Here is a 7,881-nt window from a genome sequence, read left to right as displayed (position 1 = left end):
CCCCCCTGGCCTTCTTCCTCTCCCAGTCGTTCAGGAAGCAGGATGACGACGGGCCGGTCCGGGCTGACACGGCGGCGCCCTTCCGTTGTGGCAGTAGACAACGGTGGTCAAGGTCAACGCCCTGCTCGACGCCCCCATCTCTTGCTGGATGCCCCCATCCCCTTGCTGGTTGAGCTCAAGGCCACCTTGCTTGGTCTCCGGCAGTCCAGCTCATCCAATTCGGTCGGTCCGCTCCCAAGCAAGGCAGCTCCTTGAGTTCGCAGCACACCATGCTCAAGCCTCCACCACCTAGACTCCTCAAGGTGTAAGCATTGTTTTTCCTTTATACAGAAGATGCAAGATTCTCCTACTGCCATATAAGTAGCACATTAGTTACAGTAGACAAGGAGCTCGGCTTTGGATTATAGACTAGCTAAAAAATATTTCAAACAAATTACTCACTCGATCAGCAGCATCTCAAATAGTACATACTATTTTGATTTTGTCTGTACACATATTGTCCTTCCTGTATGATGCCCCTGTAAATGGATTATGCTTACAGTACATAACTCAGTTTACTTTTAGTTTCTAAATTACATTAATCAACTATATATATGCACATGTAATTCAGTAAGATAGCTTATGTTTGTTTATTTTTCCATAGTAGTAGGCTACTTGCAAAATATATTCATCACAATCAGGGGCATGCACAAAAATATTTATGTTGCAGATACACTCAGAGCAGAACCTGCCCAGTTCAGAAGAAGTTCAATGATCTCTTTTATGTGATGTTCAACAAGAGACTGGACACAGAAGTATAATAGTTTATAATTTATTGTTGGGCCAAAATTATGTGATGGTTTATATAGATGCATCAATTCTTCACGTAGCTCACTACTTGATTCGGTTATGAGAATAACAACTGCAAATAGAGTAATTAATCTTGCTTCTTTGCTAGATGAATAACTTCATTATGGTTTGTGTTGTCCGAGGTAAATTGATACTACCTACTGTAGGAAATTCCAGATGCATTATGATGGGAGTGGCGAAGCCAGAGGGGCTAAGATATCTTCGACATGGGTGCTGACGGCACGCCGTAAACCAGGAGGAGGATCTCCTGGTGGAGTTTGGCAGAAGCGAGACACTTGGATGTAACTTCAGTACAACACAACATTGTTTTGTTGTCCAAGGTAAATTGATACTACCTACTGTAGGAAATTCCAGATGCATTATGATGGGAGTGGCGAAGCCAAAGGGGCTAAGATATCCTCGACATGGGTGCTTGACGGCACGCCGTAAACCAGGAGGAGGATCTCCTGGTGGAGTTTGGCAGAAGCGAGACACTTGGATGTAACTTCAGTACAACACAACATTGTTTTATTATTATTGTTGAGAATTTGTTTTGTGGTGCAGGAGCTTCAAGACAACATGGGGCAGCAGGCTTCATGGTCAGGATTCGTGCAGTAGTGCACTGATATTTGTTTTGTGGTATAGGAGCTTCGAGACAACAGGGGTAGCAGGCTTCAAGGCAACACATTTTTCTATGATTTTCTCACCAAATATGAAATTATTTGGCCCCTAAATTCTAATCCCTTTGTGGAAGAAGAGTAATTGTGGAATATGGTCTATGAATGTTGACAAATTTGATCACGGCAGGGACTGACAAAGTTAGTACAATCCTCGCTGTTGCACATATATTTCAAGGTAAAATTAAACTTCAAGAACATGATCAAGCAGGAGCTTCATGCAACATTGGATGTGAGAAGGTATGGTGTAGAATCACTGCCGCCTCCACTCTGCCCTGCCCCTCTGCACTGTCCTCTACGACCATGTGGGCCACCTTGCCGCTCGCTTCGCAAGCAACCACTTCATCCCCAACCTTTCCTCCCCAGGTTCAGTCCTTCATCCCCAGCCTTTTTCTAGATATATGGATTAGAGAAATTCATGCCAAGTATTGATCTAGAGCTTCGATGTTGAGCCACTAAACTTCATTGTAAAACTGGGTATCTATCTCCCGTTGCAACGCACGGGTATGTTTACTTATTCAATAATGGCTTCAAATTCAATGAAAATCGTTAACTGGACTGCCATGATTGCGGTGGTGTATTATTCGACAAAAAGTAGTATTGTCGCCTTTTGATGTTTTCATTCACATCCATGGTCATATATGCGGCTTGGACAAAACAATCGGTCCTTATTTTTAATAAAAGTAAACGTCAAGTGATTTGTTTGGACAAACCCAAGTAGTTAAAAAAAGAATAAACTCTTCCCAACCAAACAACCATCCGTAAAAAATCCCTAACAAAAATGCTCTAAAAAATATCTGTAAAAATACTTAACACAGTAAAAATAGCTTTTAAATGTTCACACCATATTTTTAAACAATTATGTTTGCATTTTTTAAAAAACCTAAAAAAGTTCCATGTTTACTAAAACAAAGTCCATTTAGAAGCGTACAACAAAAAACATTCTTTTCATAAAAAACATCTGCTCAAAAATGTACTTTTCCATAAAAATATATTCTTTTTTAGAGATGTTCCAATTTTCATAAAAATGTTAACTATTCTTAAAAAGTGTCCAAAATTTTGTGAAAACGTCCATTTTATTAAAAATAAGGAATTTTCCATGTTTAACCTTACTTTAGAATTGGATATAAAAAATGGTGCACAATGGCACATGTGTCTTTTTTCGCCCGGTGCAACGCACGGGCATTTTTTTTTGTACTAAAGCACGGATTGACTCCGTGGGTTCATGTTGCCATCGGTATAGATTTGACAAATTACGTTTTTCTATCCGTCATGGGCTTTGCCCCACATGGGCCGAGATTGTGAGCAGTGACTTTGCCCTTGCATATGGGCCGAGATTGTAGAGGAGCAGCAGCAAAAATTAGTTGATTTTACGGGGATCGAACTCATGACCTTGCGTTTCATCTCAACGCGCACTGGGCTAAAGTCGTGCATGTGTTCACTGTCATGCTTTTTTTAAGTCGCTTCTTTCAAAAACGGGCACACACAAAAAAGATGCTATTTTGAGGACACGAACACGGGTTGCCAGATTAGTGCACAGATCGAGCGTCCAAGTCAGCTGGCCCATCATATGTTTGAAGTAACAAGGATTACCCTCGTAGTCTATCATATAAGGAGGATTTTCGACCGCCTGTGTATTTTCCTCAAAAATAAAAAAACCTCACGGTGCATTATATTTAGACAGTTGATTGACCTTTTAAATAGTCCCATACCGCTCTCTTAAACCCAATCTTTGTAATTTATATAAATCTTCGAATTTTCTCGGTATATCAAGGAGCCATCTCGGGAAACAATATAGAAGGAAATAAGTCCTTCCATAATAAGGATAAGGAAGGAAAGACAGAAAAATAAAGAAGGAAAGAGGGAGGGAGTTCATGTCTCTTGACAGAATAAGGAAGAAAAAAGAGAAAAATAAAGAAGGAAAGAGGAGATAGAATAAGGAAGGAAAGAGGGCGGGGATTTCATGTGGAAAGAGGAGGGATTTCATATGGAAGAAAAATACAGAAAACTAAAAAAGGAAAGAAAGGGAGGGTCTCAAAATGGCACTAAACGTCTCCGTCCATGGATATAGTAGCAACGCCAAATTAAGTTGAACTACTTTCTATATCTGAATTGTTGACGTCAAATTATAACTCAAAAGCAAATTTGTTGGAATTGTTTAACATGCGCAAAAAAATGCTATGTCTAAATCACAATAAATATGATTCATTCTATGTTGGTCATGTACAATATTTTTCTGAGAACAAAACAAATATTTGCTCTTATTTTTTCTGCTCGACCAGTTAGCGCCCGTCACAAACTCTTACAATCCTCCTAATAAAAATAATGTTGCTCACCAAAGCACAAGCAGTCGAACTCCCTGGTGTGTGCGACACAAACTCCACACTTTACTTTGTTGTATTAGCCACTGATAGAGGATCTTTGTACAATGCTCCTAATATCATTGCCCCGCAAAAAATGCTTCTAATATCATTACCCCGCAAAAAATGCTTCTAATATCATTGGACACAAATAGTGCTATGCTACCCAGTCCCTAAACCTAGCCCACACTGGTTCATGGAAGTCTTTGTTGCCTCCGTAGTGAAGCAAGAATGTTGTACCAAGACTTTACTATTTTTATTATAGTGCGATATTTTTGGGGCATCGCCGCATCACTAAGCAACGCCAACAAATACGTGAAGAGATACTAGTGACCAGGTAGATATTTCTATGATTTAAATTGCACACACCTACAGTACATTTATGAATTCCTTTCACGGTTATGTTTTTGCGCAACACATCTTTTCATGTTGTTTTTCATGTGGTAGTGTGGAAGATTTCAAAGAGTTTACTAATGTCATCATGTCTGGCAGTTGGTCGTGGGAGGAGGACATGTCTGGCAGTCAGTCATGGGAGGAGGAGGAGAGGTTGTCTTGAGCTATTGGGTTTAGGAAGTATGGTTTTTTTTTCTTCTCTCGTTGCAACGCACGGGCATTTGTGCTAGTAGCAAATAATAGGACATAATACTCTGATCAGGGTATCACATTCTGAAGGCATGGTTTTTCTAAGACAGGTTGTCTACATCCTGGACCAAGTCAGGTCCATGGAAGAGGAGCTGGTGCAAAGAATCAAGCAGCAGGGTTTGCATATAACACCAAAGATTCTTGTGGTAAGGCCGTGATCCTAGCCATTCCTGCTATGTCATTTGTAGAACTGCTAAACTAATGGCTACTATTGCGCCGCAGCTAACAAGACTGATACCAGATTCCAAAGGCACAAAATGTAATGTGGAGCTCGAACAGGTTGAAAATACAAAATATTCACAAATACTCCGTGTACCATTCAAGACTGAAGACGGGAAAGATTTGCGCCAGTGGGTGTCCCGGTTTGACATTTACCCGTACCTAGATGTTAGAGTTGTGTCGAATATTGTGTACAAGGTAGGTTACAATTGGACTCCGAGTAGTATTGTGTTTACATAGGATATGGAATCGTGTCCAAGTAGGACACTTGTATCCTAGGCCTCTCATATATAGCGGGGCTAGACACACGATGTAACATATGCCAACATAATAGCACGGGCACGCGGGGGAGCCGGCGGCGTGTGCCGGCGCCCGGGCGGCAGAGGTGCGGTATTGTGACGGTGTCACGGGGAGGAGCGCCCGTAGTCAGGCCCCGGGATGTAACCATAATGGTGAACCTCATTAACAAATCTCGATGTCGTGCTTGTGTGATTGCTTGGTTCTCGGATGATCAACGGTATGCCTCGGATTTATTCTAACAGGGAGATATACTCAGGTTTGCCAGCTGCGAATTATTAATTATCAGCATTCTCATGTTAGTGATATTCAGTAAAATTTCATCCTGGCATGATTTTAGAATGCTTCTGCCAAAATTCTTGACATTCTAGAGGGCAAACCAGACTTGATCATTGGCAACTACACTGACGGCAACTTGGTGGCATCCCTCATGTCGAGCAAACTAGGCGTAACACAGGTGAAAAAATATCTAATTAAATAGGATTCCTCAAGATTTCTTATACCACCAACCACAGTTGATATGACATCCCTAAGTGCTCTTTCTGACAGGGAACAATTGCACATGCTCTCGAGAAGACAAAGTATGAGAACTCAGATGCTAAGTGGAGAGAGCTGGACCAAAAATACCACTTCTCCTGCTAATTTACTGCCGATATGATTGCCATGAATACTACTGACTTTATCATCACTAGAATGAATACTGCTGTAACTTGAGTGCTCTAACAGCGCTTGAGTACTTGCACCTAGAAACTTCTAACATTGACATATTGTGCAGCAAGGAGAAGCCTGGTCAATATGAACACCACTATGCATTCACAATGCCCGGTCTTTGCCGCTTCGCCACGGGCATCAATGTCTTTGATCCGAAGTTCAACATTGCTGCACCTGGTGCCGATTAGTCCGTCTACTTCCCCTACACACAGAAGCAGAAGCGGCTGACAGGCTTACACCCACAGATTGAGGAGTTACTGTACAGCAAGGAGGATACAGACGAACACATGTAAGTCAAGTCCCTTGGGAACACACATACTTTTGTTTGATCAGACAAAGTTGCTAACTGTTGTAATGCTACCAAATTCAGAGGGTATCTGGCAGACAAAAATAAGCCAATCATTTTCTCGATGGCATCACTGGACTAGTGGACTAGTGGACTAGTGGACTAGTAGAGGTGAAGAACATCACTAGACTAGTGGAGTGGTATGGCCAGAACAAGAAGGTCAAGGACCTTGTGAACCTCGTCGTCGTTGCAGGCCTCCTGAATGCTGCACAGTCCAAGGACCGAGAAGAGATAGACGAGATCAACAAGATGCACAATTTGATTGACAAGTACAAGCTGAAAGGACAGATCCGGTGGATCAAGGCTCAGATTGACCGTGTCCGTAACGGCGAGCTGTATCGTTACATTGCAGATACAAATGGTGCATTTGTTCAGGTATGCAATACTAACTGTTCGGGCATGAATAGGGCTCCATTCTCTGAAATCTATGCTTCACGGTAACCAGCTATTACATAAAAGCCTCAACCATGGCCTGACAATGCATATCTCTGGTTTCAGCCTGCACTTTTTTTTTTTAGAACGAAGGCTCAAGTCGAGCCCGACTTTGAATTAACAAAGCCATCAACCGGCCAGGAGTACAGCAACCGCCAACTTACAAAAAAAGAACAAAGAAACAGCTAAAAGGATACATAGTGCTGTGCAAGCAGCTAAAAGGCTTCCTACCATCTACAAGCAAAGATGAAGAAACTAAAGAACAGGACCAGCTTGAAGACAATGAAGCCCTCCACCGAGTTCAATCCATCCCGTACACCAGCAAGCCTTGCGGAGATCCAACTAGCATGTAAGGGAACGCTGACAGCTCCATTGACTCCAACCGCATCGTTGACAACATCCTGCAACTCCGAAGGGGCTCCCTAGCCCCTCGCCTGGCACGAGGCGCCGATCCGTCGGGCGATGCAAACGCTCTCCCTAGAGCAAAGATGTACAACCGACGCCATTGCCGCCCGGAGAGCCTGACCAGGGCACCACTAACTCGCGCCGCCGAGCTCCACATAGGCAAACATGGAGCAGGGGGGAACCAACACTCAAGGAGAAGCAAAAAGCAAGGTGAGGCTGCTGGTGACAGAGCAGACATGGTTGGGGAGCCACTGACTTGGAGAAGAACCACCAAGACCCCGCCAACGCCAACCATGTCGCCATCGGACGCCCACCAACCAGATCGAACATGCCACCTCCCCATGCTCAATCGAAGGCGGCACCTCCATGGAGGTGGCGACGCCGCGAGCGTCGCTGCCGCCCAATCCAGGGGGATTTGGGTTTTCACCCCGGTGCACGAGCAGGGGAGAGAAGCAGAAGGGGGAAAGGGGGCACCTTGACGGCGCCTACAGGTAGGAGACAACGCCCTCAGGCGTCGCCGTCGTTGTGGCCGGCATGGCCAGCCGTGGATTTCTCCAGGTCCCCCATCTCCTCCACCCCTACCACAGACGCGACGCCGGCGACCAGGGCCAGCCGGAAGCCAGATCTGATAGAGGCCGAACGGATCGGGGGCAAAGGCGTCGGATCCGGGGCGGGCGCCCCCGCGGCACCGCGCCCCACAGCCACCACCTGCCGCCGCCTTGCCACCCGCGTGGCCAAGGGGGCGGCCAGCACCAGCGACGCCGCGGGCTGAAGACGACGACGCACCACCACCCGAGGCTGCCGCCCCGGCTCCGAATCCCCTGCGCGAAACAGGCGGACAAGATCCCCGCCACCACCCTCCCCGGCGGACGCGCAGCTTTCCGGCGACCGCCTCCGGTGGTGGCGAGGGAGAGGAGAAGGGGGGAGGGGCCGCCGGCGGCGGCTAGGGTTAGCGCCGCCCGAG

General features: G+C 45.1%; 1 pseudogene; it reads left to right on the top strand.

Moving 5' to 3' along the window:
* LOC123153945 (sucrose synthase 7-like) overlaps positions 1 to 7,881 on the top strand; it is a 13,288-nt pseudogene that overhangs the window by 4,299 nt on the left and 1,108 nt on the right.

This window comes from Triticum aestivum, chromosome 7A (genome assembly GCF_018294505.1).
Source record: "Triticum aestivum cultivar Chinese Spring chromosome 7A, IWGSC CS RefSeq v2.1, whole genome shotgun sequence".
In the NCBI taxonomy this organism is placed as follows: domain Eukaryota; kingdom Viridiplantae; phylum Streptophyta; class Magnoliopsida; order Poales; family Poaceae; genus Triticum; species Triticum aestivum.
This window is presented reverse-complemented; position numbering and strand designations above follow the sequence as displayed.